Genomic DNA, 19,159 nt, shown 5'->3' with positions numbered 1-19,159 from the left:
GTATATATATTTTAAAAAAAATTTTAAATGCTTATTTTTGAGAAAGAGCGAGCAAGCAGGGGAGGGGCAGAGAGAGAGAGGGAGACACAGAATCCAAAGCAGGCTCCAGGCTCAGAGCTGTCAGCACAGAGCCTGTCGCAGGGCTCAAACCTGTGAACCATGAGATGGTGACCTGAGCTGAAGTCAGACACTTAACCGACTGACCCACCCAGACGCCCCTAAACTGTATATTAATTAGCCTTTAACGTTTATTTGTCCTGTATCCCTCTCTTTTTAAATGAACTAATACTTGGTTTTGACACTTTACATTGATACAACTTCCATTTAGCAAGATGTTGGCTATTAATTTTAACTTCATGGAAGAACATAATATCACTCACTCTCAATTTTGGTGGGAGAATTGCAGAATTCTTCAATAAAACTGTGAACCTGTACCCTTCACAAAATACACGTGTCTGTGCATACAAAATGTTGCATATAATTTCTGCTGGTTCAGGGACTCCTTGAAGTCTAACTCCCTAGATTAGAACCCTTGGCATAGACTCAAAGTGAAAGAAAAACTAAAGTGATAAATTAGGGGAAAAGGGCAACTGAAAGGAACAACCTTCAGAAAATGTCCATTATTTTTCCTGCTTCATTGCCAGTCTTTGACTCCAGTAATCCTAAAGTTGCTTCTCATTGTTCTTAGAATCACTATCAAAGCTCTTGGCCTCCTTACCTTTCCAGTTTCATCTGCAGCCACTCTCCCCACTCTGTCGGCAACCTAGGCACCCTGATTTTTCCTTCATTCACTCAAATATTCCATATTCCTTTTTAACTCTGAGCAATTGCACATGCTATTTCTTTTGCCAAAAAAGTTTTCCCTTAGGAAAAGTTCTTTTCCTTAGGAAAACCTTCATTGCTCCCACAGACTTTCTCAGTTTCCCTTATTATGTACTATCATAGTACCCTGTACTTTTCATTCTTAGCATTGATACAATTTGCCCTTGTAATGAACTGCTGTTGAGTTTTCCCTCCAGAGGTTTCCCTAGGTTCTGTAAAGACCAGAGAAAAAGCCCTCCTGCTTTTGGAGGGAGACAAAGGAAAGTAACCATTCTGAAAAATGCCCAGAGCTCCCTGTTCTCCTTAACAAGGACTGCCCTCAAGGGAAACTAATTTTTACTAGGGTTTGTTTGGGGTTTTTACTAAAGCTTAGCTGCCCTGAAGGGAGATACCCAAATCTAGCCCCCTCTAGCCCTCTTATATCACCTGAGGTTGGACAGGGGGAAGGAAGCTGAGAAACATTTGTGAAACTCACAACCCAGAGACACAGATTTACAAAAGGCTGAGACCTGATAATAGGATCTTGGAATGCTTCCCCTTTCTCTTCCCCTCTCTCCCTGCATCTCACCACCCTGTCAACAGGGCTTCTGTGTAATAATAGGAGCTTGCACTGGAAGAACTGCAAACCTGAGACCCATTTAATAAGGACTCTCTGGAGAAACCCAAAGACAACAGAGACAAAACAGGGACACAAAAACGGGGACATTAGAGGAGATTTTATCTTCTGAAACCACAGCTGCAGCAAACAGTGAGTACAGCCTAACTCTTAGCCACATAAATACAGCACCTCACACTAAAGGTCTATCTCAGTTCCTTTTACCTGATACAACATTCCACCTTTTCACAAAAAAAATTACAATGCATGCTAAAAGACAATAAACATAGTCTCAAGAGACAAAACTAGCATCAGAACCGGGTTCAGATATAGCAGAGATTTTGGAATTATCAGACCTGAATTTAAAATAACTATGATAGGGGCACCTGGGTGGCTCAGTAGGCTAGGTGCCAGATTTCAGCTCAGGTCAAAATCTCATAGTCCCCGAGTTTGAGCCCCACGTTGGTCTCCTTGCTGATAGTACAAAGTCTGCTTGGGACTCTCTCTCTCTCTCTTTCTCAAAATAAATAAATAAACTTAGTCAATAAAAATAAAAAAATAAAATAATTATGATATGGTCACGTGGGTGGCTTAGTTGGTTAAGCATCCGACTCTTGGATCTCAGCCCAGGGTCTTGATCTCAGGGTCATAAGTCGAGCCCTGCATTGGGCTCTGACCTGGGTGTGAAGGCTACTTTAAAATAGCCTTTTAAAATAAAATAAAATAAAATAAAATAAAATAAAATAAAATAAACAAAGGCTTTAAAGGAAAACGTGGATAATGTGGGAGAACAGATGGATACTCTAAGCAGAGAAATGGAAACTCTAAAAATCAAAAGAAAATGCTGGAAATCAAAATCAGTGTAAAAGAAATGAAAAATATATCTGATGGGCTCATCCGCTTAATGGGCATGGCTGAGAAAAGAATCAGTGAGTCTAAAGATATGTTAATAGAAATTTTCAAACTGAAAAGCAAAAAGGAAAAAATTAAAATAAGAAAGAAATAAAAGAATTAAAATAAGAAAGAAAGAAGAAAGAAACAGAAACAATATTTGTAGTAATAATGGCTAAGAATTTTCCAAAATTACTAACAGACACCAAACCACAGATCCAGGACACTAAGGAAACATGCAGGATAAATGCTGAAAAATCTGTATCTAGGCATATAATATTCAAACTTCAGAAAACAAGACAAAGAGAAAATCTTGAAAGAAGCCAGGGGAAAAAAAACACTTTACCTGTTCTACAGAAACAAGGATAAAAATTACATCAGACTTCTCTTTAGAAACTATTTAAGCAAGGGGTGCCTGGGTGGCTCAGTCGGTTAAGTGGCTGACTTCAACTCAGGTCATTATCTCAGGGTTCATGAATTTGAGCCCCCCATCAGTTCCTCTGCCTGCATCACAGAGCTCATTGTGGATCTGTCCCCCTCTCTCTGCACCTCCCCTGCTCATGTTCTCTCTCTCTCTCTCTCTCTCTCTCTCTCTCTCTCTCTCAAATAAATAAATAAATCTCAGAAAACAAGAGCAACCAGTAAGGCAAGAAGAGAGTAGAGTGAAATATGCAAGTGTTGAAAGAAAAGAAATGCACTCATCTAGAATTCTGTGTCCAATGAAATTATCTTTCACAGGTGAAGGAGATAAGGCTTTCTGAGATGAAGATTTGCAGCCAGTAGATAAGACATGTTAAAAGAAGTTCCTCAGAGGTAGGGGAAATGATATAGATCAGAAAGTCAAATCTACACAAGGAAAGGAAAAGTGTTAGACAAGGAATAAATGAAGGTAAAAGAAAACATTTAATTTTATTTCTTTTAACTTATTTAACCTAACAGTTTGATCAAAATAATAATATAATAGTGTGTTGGATGAATATAGCTTATGCTTAAGTAAAATGAATGACAGTAATGCAATCAGCGATGAGAGAACCTGGGAATAATCTTTTAAAATACCTGACCTACCTGTGAAGTGGTATAGCGCTATTTGAAAGCGGATTTAAATAGTTGTAAATGTTTATTGCAGTCTCTAAGGCACCTACTAAAAATATTTTAAGTATCATTGTTGTGCTAAAAAAAGAAAAAAAATAGAGTCATGTAAAATAGGAGAAGGCAGAAAAAAGAGGGGAAGGCAAAAAGAAGAAACAAAGGCTAAATAGAAAACAGTTCCAAAAATTAGTGGAATATTAATCCAACTATAGCATATAAAGTGGAATATTAGTGGAATATTCATCCAACTATAGCATATAAAGTTGCTATGAATATTCACGTACAGGCTTTATGCGAATAAAAGTTTTCCTTTCTGTAGGGCAAATAGTAGGAGTAGAATTTCAGAGTCATATGATAAGTGTGTATTTAGCTTTATAAGAAACTACCAAATTGTTTTTCAGAAAAACTATCATTTTACATTCCTACCAACAATGAATGAGAGATTCAACTTCACTTTTTACACTGCTTTTATCACTTTGAGAAGTGTCTCTTCCTTGTCTGCTGAGGGATGCAAATGCAGTGCCCACTGGGGAGGGGAGAGGGAGGGGGGATCATCTCTGCTCCTGTTCATGCAGGGGAGGACTGTCAACAGCTGCAAACCACCCACTGTGCAGTACGGGTGTGGAGGAGACTGTGGGGCTTCTTCCTTTGTGTTTGCCTAGGAAAGAGTGAGTAGAGTCAGAAAGATTCTGTTCTGTGGAGTCTCTCTATTCCGAGTCTAGGAAGAACAGACCTTTCTCGGGTCTTTTAAAAGTATGCCCATTGGAATTTCTAGGTGTGGGCTGGTTTAGCACCCAGGCATGGATACATGTGAGAGGAAAAAAGCAAAAAACAGCAAAGAAATCACCACTGGGTCATCCCCTGAGTCCTGTGATCTCTGGCTAGTCTGTTCCACCACGCCCCCCACCCCCACCCCGGCTTCAGAATCTTCTAATAGTTGCTTTATGCGTTAAAAAAAACACCTTTTTTCAGAGAGAGATGGAGCACACCAGAGGCGGGGGAAGGGCAGAGAGAAAAAGGGAGAGGGAGCATCTCAAGCAGGCTCCACGCTCAGTGCAGAGCCTGACATGGAACTCGACGTGGGGTTCCATCCCATGACACTGGGATCATGACCCGAGGTGAAATCAAGTGTCAGACACTCAACCAACCGAACCACCAGGTGCCCCTGCTTTATGTATTTTATTCAGAGTTTTTAGATGTAATTAGTGGAAGTAATAGGGGACAGTATGCCTACGATATCCTTTAGCGATCAAAGAACCAAAATCTTCAAAGAATGAGGGAACTGACCCAGGAGTTGGTAGATGACCATATTAAAGATGTATAATGAGTGATATGGGTAGATGATAAGAATATCCATGACAAAGCTGGGTATTTTTATGGAGGAAGGTGGGATAATAATCTGAAAGCAGCAATAAGAAGGAAGAAGGATAAACCCCCACTTATGAGAGAAAAAATAGCCACCACTTGAAAGAGAAATAAGGAAAGCAAGGTCTTCACAGGAATGTCAACCTGAAAACAAAAAGTCACAATGAGAGTCAAATGAGAGTTTATTTGAGATTCCAGAATTGCAATTTGGGGTCACAGATTCAACTAGAAATCCAAATAGTTTTCCTGCCTGTCGGGTGAAAGCAAGGGGTTTCTGCTTCATCAGAGGTGTTTACTTAAGGACAGCCACAGGCGTTTATCACAGAACAAACCTCACTTTGTTCAGCTAGGAGGTAACCAAGAACAATTCCATTAATTAACACAACTTGTGCAAGGGAGTCCAAAGAGTTTTCTTGGGTGGCTATTGCATTAGCAAAACATTTTAGCAATATCTCTCAGGATTTTAGAGAGATCAGGCATTCATTCATGGTAACATCTACCCAAGGAAAAGCAATCCTACAAACCTAGCAGCTTTGCTGGAGTCGACACCACCCGTAGTTGAACACCCTTGACTATGTGTGCAGCCGGTATACACGTTAGTCAGTGAAGTAAACTTAAAGGGGTGCCCAGTGCTAAGTTTCTGATTGATTACACAGAGGAAATAGGTGTAACCAATAATCCAATTGCACAACAACCTTTACTTCAATAAGGACTTGCCCAGTGTGTTCCTGGTAGTGTTTTTGCCAAGCACGAGTAAAAATAGATCCGGGAGAAGCAGAAATTACGGAGTCATTATACACTGTAGTTCCGACAATAGGGTAGACGTGGTTTAGGAGGGAAATTAACTTAAGAAAGGAGATACAGAGTAGCAGTGTTTTGAAAATATCGATAATCTGGCCATGTCAGAAATGTTGAGTTATCAAAAGCGAAGGGATTTGCCAGCGTTGTAAAGGAGGTCTAATGTGAAATAGATTAAGAGCAGAATCAAAATAATGTTTATGAGTATGCGGGCCTGGTATGGAATCTTGACTTAGCTGTCCACATTAGCTGTCATCTTTGTTTTCTTCGTCAATTTGATTCAGAGGTCTCCAGCATTTGTATAGAGCTAGACGCCATGTGGAGCCTTCCTTAGCTGTGAGGTGTTTATCTAAGGCTTGAGTCCCCGAAGTCACTGCCATCTGGACAGTGAGGATGCCCTGATATAGTCTCTTCCAAGGAGATTCAAGAGCAGTTATTATTCTTATTGATTCCAAATTACAAGGGTGGGAGAAAATTGGAAATGCTAGTTTGGAGAGTCATAGCCAGATGTTTGAAGATACTACACAAATTTAGGATCCAGTCCAGCTTTGGTGTATAACCAAACCTCAAAGACACTTAATAGGACTAGAATCTAATGTAGACAAAGGTACAAACATAAATTTTCTCTCTACAATTACTCCCAGTTTTTACTATTTTTATTATTTTTTTTAATGTTTATTTATTTTTGAGACAGGGAGAGACAGAGCATGAACGGGGGAGGGGCAGAGAGAGAGAGAGAGAGAGAGAGAGAGACACAGAATCTGAAGCAGGCGCCAGGCTCCGAGCTGTCAGCACAGAGCCCGACGAGGGGCTCGAACTCACGGACCGTGAGATCATGACCTGAGCCGAAGTCGGATGCTCAAATGACTGAGCCACCCGGGCGCCCCAACTCCCATTTTTTAAATCAACAATCATGACAAGCCTAATTTGTTTAAGCTTGGCCTGGTTATTTTTATAAAAGCAGGAAGAATAGTGACTGGGTATGTAAACTTTTTAAAAGATTGCTTTGTTGGAGCTTTGTAAGCAAGGTATTAGGCCAATTTTTGGAAGCAGTTCTTTAAACCTGTATGGTGATAACTGAGTCTATGTACCTATCTCTCAAACATGACATTTTAGTCAAAGCCTTGGCAAGATAGGCATTTGTTTTTTTAATTGTGTCTTGTGATAAGGGGAACAATTTCTCAGTGAATTTATGTAAATAACTAACAATATTGTTTAAATTTTGGAGGGATTAGGTAGGGAGAAAAGATAAATGTTTCATCTTTGTTTACAAAGGTATATCTTACCAAATTGTTGGCAGCTTAAGAGAAGAGATTTTCCTGGGGCGCTTGGGAGGCTCAGTCAGTTGAGCATCTGACTTCAGCTCAGGTCATGATCTCACAGCTCGTGAGTTCGAGCCCCACGTTGGGCTCTGTGCTGACAGCTCAGAGCCTAGGGCCTGTTTCTGATTCTGTGTCTCCCTCTCTCTCTCTGCCCCTCCCTCACTCACACTCTGTCTTTCTGTCCTTCAAAAATAAATAAACATTGAAAAAAACTTTTTAAAGAGAAGAAATTTTCCTAAATCTGGAAAAACAGAAGGTTAAAAGCCAGTAACACTTTAGACAACAAGTTATGAAAAGTATAATCCATATTCATCGGTTCATTAATTACATCAGCCCTATGTAATCTGTACTTGTTCTGCTTGAGTATAATTTTTTCATTAGTTTTGTTGACATTGCCTGATTATTGACAGTGATAATTTTAAGAAATTTGTAAGGTTTTCATTGAGGCTTATATAGTGTGCCCAGTGAAGTGGGTACTTGGATGTTGTGAAAGTCCACCCCAGGAAATACATTTTGATAACCCACAGTAAGTGATAGTTGAATGAAGTCCAGCTACAGATGTTTAAGAAGTCCAGAGAGAGGTCTGAGGCCTCTGAGGACCAAACTAATTTTTTCAAACGCACCAAGGTCACTAAAGGAATACAAAAACCAAAAGTGGGATTTGCCAGAGAGTTAGGAAAGACCAAGTGGTCATCTTGGGTTTCTCATAGTTCTGTTCATTTAATTTATAACCATTGTTTACTCATCTTAATTTCTGTGATTCAGGAGCAGACTGTTGCTGTCATGTTAGAAGGACATCAGGATGGCAACAGTGTGGTAATGAGGGGACATTTTTTTGTAGAAGCAGAATATACTCTACCCACAGGTTCCGCAGTCTTTATAGATTTTATTGCCCATGGTTAGGTCACTTGGAACACCCATGAAATCGGTCTGCAGAGTGGCAGAAGGATCTCCACAGTTGGAGGAAGACAGCTTGGAAAGAGTGAGGTGCGTGGATGTGAATTGGGGGAGAGAAAAATGGCACTATGGAGGGGATGGAATCCTTTCCCTGGAGAGACAAAAGGGAGAGAAAGAGGTATCGAGATACTGTGGCATTGAGTTAGCACGGGAGGAAAACCTCTCTGGACCATGGACTGGGGCGGGGGGCGGGGGGCGTCAGAAGTTCTTTTTTGCAAACAGCTTTTGGAGCTCAAACTCTTAGGTTTGAGCTGTGGCGCATGCTCCTGGAGAGAAGTGAGCTGCTCCTGGAGTGCATAATGTGGTGTCGTGATCTCTGGGGTACACTGGGAGAGAATAGTACCCTTCCTGGAGTACTTTTGGAAAAGGGTTTATTGCCTCCCCAAGGGCAAAAGATCTTGTAGGTGCCAGCACCAGAAAGGTGCTGCCTTTCATCAGCAGGGTGGAGAGGGTCTACTCTGGAGGAAAGGAGGGGATCTGTGCCATGCACAGACTTTGGGTTTTGAATCCCAACCGCATCAAAGAAATAACACAGAAGAGTGTGGCCCAGGGTGAGCTGAATGCCCTTGCTATTCTGTGAGGGCTGCAAGATTCCCAGTCCAGCGATGAGAGATTGGAGGAGCACCATATTCTGCCCCCACACCAACATAGTGGACTTCAGAGAGCAGCACAGTGCAATTGCTGGGTTAGGGTAGTTCTATTTTTAATTTTTTTGAGGAAACTCCATACTGTTTTCCAAAGTGGCTGCACCAGTTTGGATTCCCACCGGCAGTGCAAAAGAGATCTCCTTTCTCTGCATCCTCACCAACCAACATCTGTTGCTGACTGAATTGATAATATTTGCCATTCCGACCCGTGTGAAGTGATAACTCATTGTGGTTTTGATTTGTATTTCCCTGATGATGAGTGATGTTGTACATTTTTTCATGTGTCTGTTCGCCATCTGGATGTCTGCTTTGGAAAAGTGTCTACTCATGCCTTCTGCCCATTTCTTCTACAGTTTGTTTGGTTTTTGGGTATTGAGTTTGAAAAGTTCTTTATAGATTTTGGACACTAACCCTTTATCAGATATGTCATTTGCAAATATATTCTCCCATTCCGTCAGTTGCCTTTTAGTTTTGCTGATTGTTTCCTTAGCTGTGCAGAAACTTTTTATCTTGATGAGGCCCCAAAAGTTCATTTTTGCTTTTGTTTCCCTTGCCTCCAGAGTCATTTTGAGTAAATTACTGCAGTCGAGGTCAAAGAGGTTGTTGCCTGTTTTCAACTCTAGGATTTTGATGGCTTCCTAAGGTTTTCTTAGGTTTCCTTTCGTCCATTTTAAGTTTATTTTTGTGTCTGGTGTAAGAAAGTGGTCCAGGTTCATTCTTCTGCATGTTGCTGTCCAGTTTTCCCAACACCATTTGCTGAAGAGACTGTCTTTATTCCATTGGGTATTCTTTCCTGCTTTGTCAAAGATTAGTTGGCCATATGTCTGTGGGTCCATTTCTGGGTTCTTATTCTGTTCCATTGATCTAAGTTTCTGTTTTTTGTGCCAGTACCATAGTGTCTTGATGATTACACCTTTGTAATATATCTTGAAGTCTGGGATTGTGATGTCTCCAGCTTTGGTTTTCTTTTTCAGGATTGCTTTGGCTCTTCGGGATCTTTTCTGGTTCCATACAAATTTTAGAATTGTTTGTTCTAGCTCTGTGAAGAATGTTGGTGTTATTTTGATAGTGATTGCATTGAATATGTAGATTTCTTTGGGTAGTGTTGACATTTTAACAATATTTGTTCTTCCAATCCATGAGCATGGAATGTTTTTCCATGGTTTTGTGTCTTCTTCTATGTCTTTTATAAGCTTTCTACAGTTTTCAGTGTATAGATTTTTCACCTCTTTGGTTAGGTTTATTCCTATGTATTTTATGGTTTTTGGTGCAATGGTAAATGGGATCAATTCCTTGATTTCTCTTTCTGCTGCTTCATTATTGGGTATAGAAATGAAACTGATTTCTGTGCATTGACATTTATATCCTGAGACTTTGATGAATTAGTGGATCAGTTCTAGCAGTTTTTGGGTGGAATATTTTGGGTTTTCCATATAGAGTATCATGTCATCTGCGAAGAGTGAAAGTTTGACTTCGTCCTTGCCGATTTGGAGGCCTTTCTTTGTGTTGTCTGATTGCTGAGGCTAGGACTTTCAATACTATGTTGAATACCAGTGGCAAGAATGAACTCTCTGTCGTATTCCTGACCTTAGGGGGAAGCTCTCAATTTTCCACCTTTGAGGATGATATTAGTGGTGGGTCTTTCACATACGGCTTTTCTAATCTTAAGGTATGATCCTTCTATCCCTACTTTCCTAAGGGTTTTTATCAAGGAGGGGTGCTATCTTTTGTCAAATGTTTTCTCTGCATCTATTTAGAGGATCATGTGGTTCTTGTCCTTTCTTTTATTAATATGATGTATCACATTGATTTGTATGTATTGAACCAGCCTTGCATCCCAGGTGTAAATCCCACTTGATCGTGGTAACTCTTTTAATGTATTGTTGGATTGGTTGGCTAATGTATGTTGAAAATTTTTGCATTCATATTCATCAGGGAAATTGGTCTATAATTCTCCTTTTTAGTGGGGGCTTTGTCTGGTTTTGAAATCAAGGTAATGCTGGCCTCATAGAATGAGTTTGGAAGTTTCCTTCCATTTCTACTTTTTGGAACAGATTCAAAAGAATAGGTGTTGACTCTTCCTTAAATGTTTGGTAGAATTCCCCTGTAAAGCCTTCTGGCCCCGGACCCTTGTTTTTTGGGAGATTTTTCATTAATAATTCAATTTATTTACTGGCTGTGGGTCTGTTCAAATTTTGTATTTCTTCCTGTTTTAGTTCTGGTAGTTTATATGTTTCTAGGAATTTGTCCATTTCTTCCAGATTGCTGGATTTATTGCCATATAATTGCCTATAATATTCTCTTAATATTGTTTGTATTTCTGCAGTGTTAGTTGTGATCTCTCCTCTTTCATTCTTGATTTTATTTATTTGGATCCTTTCCTTTTTCTTCTTGATCAGACTAGCTAGAGGTTTATGAATTTTGTTAATTTTTTCAAAGAACCGGCTCCTGGTTTCATTGATCTGTTCTACTGTTTGTTTGTTTTTTATTTCAATAGCATTGATTTCTGCGCTGATCTTTATTATTTCCTGCCTTTTTGGGTTTTATTTGCTATTCTTTTTCCAGCCCTTAAAGGTGTAAGGTTAGGTTGTGTGTCTGAGACCTTTCTTCCTTCTTTAGAAAGGCCTGGATTGCTTTATACTTCCCTCTTATGACCGCCTTTGCTGCATCCCAGAGGTTTTGGGGTGTGGTGTTATCATTTTCATTGCCTTCCATGTACTTTTTAATTTCCTCTTTAATTTCTTGGTTAACCCATTCATTTTTTTAATAAGATGTTCTTCAATCTCCAAGTATTTGTTTTCTTTTTGAATTTTTTCTTGTGGTTGATTTCGAGTTTCATAGCACTGTAGTCTGAAAATATGCATAGTGTGATCTCCGTCTTTTTGTACTTGTTGAGGGCTGATTTGTGTCCCAGTATGTTATCTGTTCTGGAGAATGTTCCCTGTGCACTCCTGAAAAATGTTTATGCTGCTGCTTTAGGATGAAATGTTCTGAATATATCTGTTAAGTCCATCCAGTCCTGTCTGTCATTCAAAGACATTGTTTCCTGGTTGATTTTCTGCTTAGATGATCTGTCCATTGTTGTAAGTGGGGTGTTGTAGTCCCCTACTATTATGGTATTATTGTCAATGAACTTCTTTATGTTTGTGATTAATTGCTTTATATATTTGGGTACTTCCACATCGTGGGCATAAATGTTTACAATTGTTAGGTGTTCTTGGTGGAAAGACCCTTTAATTATGATATAATGCCCTTCTTCATCTCTTGTTACAGTCTTTATTTTAAAATCTAGATTGTATGATATAAGTATGGCTACTTTTATTTCTTTTGGCAACCATTAGCATGAAAGATAACTCTACATGACCTTAGTTTCTAAAATACTTTTTAATGTTTATTTTTAAGAGAGAGAGAGAGAGCATGAGAAGGGGAGGGCATAGAGAGAGGGAGACACAGACTCTGAAGTAAGCTCCAGGCTCTGAGCTGTCAGCACAGAGCCTCACACAGGGTTTGAACTCACACACCATGAGATCATGACCTGAGCTTAAGTCTGAAGCTCAACCAGCTGAGCAACTAAGCCACCCAGGTGCCCTGCCTAAGGCCTTCTTAATTTAAAAAATTTTAGGTTATCAATAAGTGAAACTTGAAGTTTCAAAAATGCATGGGCTTAATTTATTCTTAGGCCTTCATATTTGAGCTTAAGTCTGAAGCTCAACCTGAGCCACTCAGGTGCCCCAGCATCCCCTTACTTTTAATCTGAAGGTGACTTTAGGTCTAAAATGGGTCTCTTGATAAGAAACTCTTAAAAACTGAGAACAAACTGAGGGTTGATGGGGGGTGGGAGGGATGGGTATTGAGGAGGGCACCTTTTGGGATGAGCACTGGGTATTGTATGGAAACCAATTTGACAATAAATTTCATATATTGAAAAAAATAAAACAACAACAACAAAAAGTACTTTCCTAAGGCCTTTTGTTTAAAGATTTATTTATTTATTTATTTATTTATTATTTACATACAGTGGGGGAGGGTCAGAATACACACACACACACACACACACACACACACACATATATATATATATATATGGAGAGAGAGAGAGAGAGAGAGAGAGAGAGAGAGAGAAAGAGGGAGAGAGGATCCCAAGCAGATTTCATACTGTCAGTGCAGAACCCGAAGAAGGGTTCCATTTCATAAACCATGAGATCATGACCTAAGCTGAGAGAGTTGGACTCTCAATCAACTAAGCCACCCAGGTGCCCTGCCTAAGGCCTTCTTAATTTAAAAAATTTTAGGTTATCAATGAGTGAATCTTGAAGTTTCAAAAATGCATGGGCTTAATTTATTCTTAGGCCTTCATACTTCCTTATATTTAAGTTAGGCAATAGTAGTTTCTCCATTTATTCTTTCATCCAACAAACTTATCCAGTACTTACTACATTCTAGGTGCCATTCTTAGAACTGAGCAAAACAGACAAAAATCCTTATTTTCCTACAGCTAACCTACTAGGGGAAAAAGACAGACACCAAATAATAAATATAAAAAGTAAGGAAATTGTTTAGGATATTGGAAGGAGAGAAATGCTCTGGAAAATAAAACGGTAAATGTAGCAAACTGGTGATCCGAAGTGCAGGGAGGGGGCATTGGCAGGGTGCATTATTAAATAAGATAGGGTAGGCTCATGAACATGTAGGGAGGTAGAAATGAATGAGATGTATAAGAGAGTTTTTTTCTCGTATTTCTGCTGATTCCCAAACATTTTCCCCAGTTTAAACTATAATCAGGATCACTCATATATCTTTGACCTAGAGCTACCTATATCTTATTCGCACATCTAGTTACATTGACAATCCTTAGTCACACATCTTCCTCATGGGGCTCATGTGTGATCAACTTAACCCATTTCAGGACCTCAGAAGCACTGTGCTAAAAGTCAGAAGATTCTTGAAAAGCAGTTGACTCATGAGGATGTAGAATCCATAGTGAAACAGGCTACTTTCAAAAACATAAAAGAAGACCCCAGAACAAATTATGACACTGAGGCCCACTCTGGGAAGGGCAGAGTACAAGACCTTTCTCGAAAAGCTAGTAATAAAGCGATGTGCTTTGTTTCTAAATTAGGGACAATGTCCTGCTCTGGCGATGCTCTCTGCAATACTTTTCTGTCTATAGATGGGTGTTGCTGAAGTCTTCTCTCTCCCAGCACCTCTTGTGCCTAATGACTTGGCTTGCTGACTCAGTTAACTGGGATTAGACAGCTGTCCATCACTGCTGGAAATCCAATCATTTCAAAAGACTGTCGTTCTAGGAAATTGGTCTAAACTTTGAATAACAAAAAGAAGAGCCAAACATGTATAATTTATACTTCAGAAAGAGTTGTTAGATATGTGACCTGATTAACTACAATTTTAAAGTTACAGTACACACTATGCATACAACGTCTGGAATTAAAACAATGCTCAGATTTCTTTTTTAAAAAATTTTTTTTTTAATGTTTATTTATTTTTGAGACAGAGAGAGACAGAGCATGAATGGGGGAGGGGCAGAGAGAGAGGGAGACACAGAATCAGAAGCAGGCTCCAGGCTCTGAGCCATCAGCCCAGAGCCTGACGGGGGGCTCGAACTCACGAACCGTGAGATCGTGACCTGAGCTGAAGTCGGACGCTCAACCGACTGAGCCACCCAGGCGCCCCAATGCTCAGATTTCTAATACCATCTTCTACACTATGATTACACTCCAATGCTCCTTTTGTCCTTATTTGCCTGTTTCCTTTGTGATAAGGTCATCTCTGGATTGAAGTTTACACTATCGACCTATGTGGATCTTTCGTTTCTAAATTGACATTCCTTGACTAACATTTCATAGATTAACTGTTCTCTATATTCAAAAGGTACTTTCTTCACATGACTGAGTCCCTTTTAATATTAATTATTCATATTGAAATTGTGGTGGACTTTTTAAGAGTTACATTTCAATGGACTTTTCTGTGTATTCTGTGGCTTCTAATAAGAGGGAGGATTATGAGATGCTATCAAAGCCCCCCAGAATTACAGCTCATATTTCCCTGTTTATTTAGGACAATCTCAAACTAATATTTAGAAATGTATCATTTCTTCCATTTGTTATGTGCCTGGGTACATAATATAGTACCAATGAAAGACTTCTAAACTCTTTTTTTTAACTTGGATATGTTTTGTGTATCCTGAAGTTAGCACTCTTGAGAGTATCTTTCTTCTCCTTTATGAAGTGCCAATATTCTTTGTCCAGAAAATACACTCTTTTATCTTCCATAAATCTCAGTCTATACAGGCACACCTCACTTTATTGTGCTTTGCAGATATTGCTTGTTTTACACACTGAAGGTTTGTGGCAACCTTGCATCAAACAAGTCTATTGGCACCATTTCTTCACCAACATTTGCTCACTTCACACCTATTCTCACCATATTTCAAACTTTTTCATTATCATATCAGTGATTACGACTCACTGAAAGCTCAGGTGATGATTAGCATTTTTTAGCAACAAAGTATTTTTTAAGTGTTTACATTTTCTAGATGTAATGCTTTGCACACTTAACGGCCTACAGTATAGTTTAAACATAACTGTTATGCGCACTGGGAACCCCAAAAATTCATTTGACTCACTTTATTGCAGTATTTGCTTCATTGAGGTGGTCTGGGACAGAATGAACCCATGGTATCGCCAATGTATGCCTGTGTTCTTTATCTACAACACTTCAGAAAGTATTTCTTTTTATAGGATGATATCCTTTATTCTAAAAAATACTACTGCTAATTCAATTGTCTTTAATCTGGGACCGTCGCCTTAGCTGCAGACATATCCCCACGTTCAGTCCTTTTCTATAGATCCTTTATTTACCTTCTCTATGAGTGCCAGGTTTACCATGAAGTTGATGATACTTAATATAGGCCCTTTGTTATGCCCTGCACTTAATTTCTAATTCATATTTTTGAATTCTCTTTTCTTAAGAGAGCCCTTCAGATTGCATAAGCCTTAGGTGACACAAATCCTTGATCTGCCCTATTCCTACATAGGACTCAAGAGGAAAAGGCTCATATAGAAAGCAACCCAGTGCCCTGATTTAAACCAAGATTACAGATTAGCAGTCTCATTCTCTTGGGTGGCCAACTTTCCTAGGTTAGCCTGAAGTGGATGGAAGCACTTCACCTATGGCTTTAGTGAATTTCATGTGCAGTCTTCTATAAAACCCTATTTGACAGTGAGCAATTAACACTTTGGGGAACACTTATGTGCCATGTTGATATAAATACTATATTTGACCCATACGGACACCCAGAGCAGTAGGAATTATGGTCCCAAACTCTGAGTATTAAGATAATTTGTCCAAGGTCATACAGTTAAAAACGTTGGCATCTGGGGTTTAAAACCACTTCTGACTCTAAAGTTGCACACAACACAACTGTATTGCTCTTTATTTTTCCTAAGTTGATACTTGGTTTTACCAAGGTATCTATAGGTTACAGAGGTGGAGATAAGCATGGGGGATAAAATACTCAGAAAGTAAATTACTTAGTAATATGAAATCAGACATACTGCATTTTTCCATTTGCCACAAGATAAAATTACCAATGAGGACTGCTTAAAAGAAACGTTCGGCTCTAAATAGGGTGGTGGCAACATTTTGCCCTACAAAATAACTTTTCACTTCCACATACAATTACCATTGCTGTTCTTCCACTATACATGTGGAAACATTTGTCGGGAGTTTTAGCCAGGGCCAGGAACATAAAAATGGAGCATTTCCCAGCTTCCTATTTGGCTAATTGTAAACATTTTGGGGACGAATTGATAAAATCTGGCCATAGTTTTGCTATGTATCTACAAAGCTTCAGAATTCCTTAATCTTTAGGCATAGAGGTCCACAGCCTCTGCCAAACGCCTTAAAGCTCCGCTGAGCCCCATCTGTGACTCTTCTCCTGGCTGCAGGGGGCGCTAGTCATCACAGTCCGGAAGGTCACTGTAGGAGCAGCCCTGGCAGCCTCGGTGCGCTCTGTAAGCGATGAGCAAGTGGTAAAACCCAGGCAGGAACACCAGGATGCCAACAATCAGAACGGCAACAGCCCGGTTGGCGCCCACTTTGCTGATGTAGCCTGCCAGCAGGAGGCAACCCGTGACAACGAGAAAGGCGCCAATCAAAAACTGCGCGGTGGCACAGGCAATGGCCTTATAAGGAATCCTCGTAGAGTTTTTCTTAAACTTTACTAAGTGAGATCTCACTGGACATCTTTTCGATTTAAAGCTAGCTTCGGTAGGCGAAGTTTCCTTCTGACGGTTAATGTGCCCAGTGTCAGTGCTGGAGAGCTTTGAGTATTTCACTTTGCTGCTGGGGATCCCAGCAGCCACGTTGGTGCGAGCCGCAGGGGGCGTGCGGAGCTGTCCTGCTGCCACACAGTGAGCAGGGCGTCAGGACCCACGCGCCCACCCAACGGCTGCCTGGACCCGCGTGGAGGCTCGCCTCAGCATCTCTCATTCACCTAACTCCTGTTTCTGCAAGACCGCTGCGTTTGTGATAGAATTCCTCTTTCATCATGCAAAGTTGCGATTACGTTGATAGTCTGATGTTTTATGGGCTCTGTGATTTTCTTAGGGCAGTGCTAGTAAACTCCCAGATTCCTTTGACATTGCAACTGTTTAGATTGAGCAGATTAGCTTACATTCATTAGATTTCATTCAGTCACTTTCATAGAATTTCCATTTTCTCTAAATGTTCGTAAGCACATCCTGCGTTTGCCTCTCTTGCGTTGGTCTAACATGCAGCATACTTGGTTAATCTGATCAACCTCCGAGGGCCAATTAGGGGAGAGGAGAGATGTGAAAGTTGGAATCAAACCCGGCTGAAATCCTGGCTCTGCCTTTTATTAACTGTGTAAGCTTAGTCATAGTGCATATCCAAGGACCTAGTTCCTTCTGTAAAAGGGGAATTGTGACATGCAGTGCAGATTATTGTGAGTACTTAATGAAGGATGCAGACTGCCTTCCTCCACAGAGGAAGTCCTATCTCCACAGAACTCAAGTCCTGACATGATCAAGGGCAAGGTGTGTCCAAAGACTTGAAGACATCTCACTCCTGAGTTTTGGCTGATTTTGTAGATGACAGCTTTCCTGCATCTCATGTTGCCTGATCATTGAATTGGCTGCCTTGTGGGAGCGGTATGACCTCTGGAATGATAGGATTTATTTAGAAGTGGTGTGGTCTTCTGATAGGCTGTTGCAGACGGGGTTCCTTCTTCGTGAGGGGTTGAATTGGAGACCTCTAAACTCTCTCTCAGCTTCTGGAATTTGTACCCGAGCTGCAGCCTCTGCTTAAACCTTTTTTTTTTTTTTAATCAAACAATTGTAGTATTTCTCCCACTTCTGTGTTCTATGCCTACCTTTTACTAACCTATGCCTTCTTACTAGTTTATAATTCATCTTAAAATTTATCACCTACTACATCCATTATCCTATTTAATTCAATTTAACCCCACTCCTTGGAACGTGCATTTTAAATTCTACCAGTGAGTTTTATTTGTTTAAGTGGATTCTTTTATATTTGGGATTACCTCATTAACCAAACTAGAATATAAAACTTCCCTATGGAAACAATGATATATCTTCAAAATCCTCTCAACCATAGAGAGCTTAGCATTAAACATTTTTCTTTTTGTATACCCAGTGTTTGTTGGTTAAATTTACTACAAATAGAATATACAGTAGTTAAGGTAGTTCTTCCTATAACTATTTAAATTATAATCTTACCTAATTATTTACATGGCATTTTATAATGTACAATCTCTTCTCTCTAATGTATCTCAGAAATACAAAGTTTGATTTGCATTTTTGACCCCCAGGTCACACAGCTAGTTAATATCAGAGAATGGATTATATGTAGACAATCACCTTACTAGAGGCAAGTCATTTATAATGGAGTTGAGATTTGACTTCATTCCAGCTTGTGTTATATATCTATGATCAAATTTCGTATGAACTAGATGACAGAAACATGTCTCAAACATGTCAGTTATGGGTTGTAGAGACCAGGCCTATGCATTATAAAAGAGAAGAGCAGTTGTGAGAGATCTGTTCGAGAAAAGAGCCTTAAGCTGAGGCAGAAGAATGCAGTCTTCTTCCAAATGGCCAATCTCAGGGATACTACCTGACTTGAGTGGGATTTTATTGGCGCAACGGAGACCTGTACCTGAGGTTGTGATCTTGCTCCTGGGAAACAAGAGGAAAAGATACTAACACAAGGCATAACATGTAGCACAATACTGGCCTTCCAGAGTACAGAGGAGCTGATGATTCATTGCAGAAATGTATTTCAGTGGCTCAACATTAATATATTACTTTATTATATTTATCAACTGGAACGGTCCACATCGTGTTACTGTTTGCTTAAATAATACAGTTAGTTTATTTTATTTATATGTAAGTAAGTAATCAATTTTTAAGTTTAAAACTATAAGCAGAAGTAATCTCAGTACTGATTTAAAATAGCTTAGAGTCCAGGCTTTCCCTGAGATTATTTGACCATTTAGCCAATTGTTAGTTAGGATAATTGAAGGAAGAACTGACCTTTGTAGACTTAACCCAGGAACTACCTCACACTTCCCTAATTTCAAAGTGGCAGAGATATAGGAAAATTATTCAGAT

The sequence above is a fragment of the Panthera onca genome, chromosome B2 (assembly GCF_046562875.1).
Source record: "Panthera onca isolate mPanOnc1 chromosome B2, mPanOnc1 haplotype 2, whole genome shotgun sequence".
In the NCBI taxonomy this organism is placed as follows: Eukaryota; Metazoa; Chordata; class Mammalia; order Carnivora; family Felidae; genus Panthera; species Panthera onca.
This window is presented reverse-complemented; position numbering follows the sequence as displayed.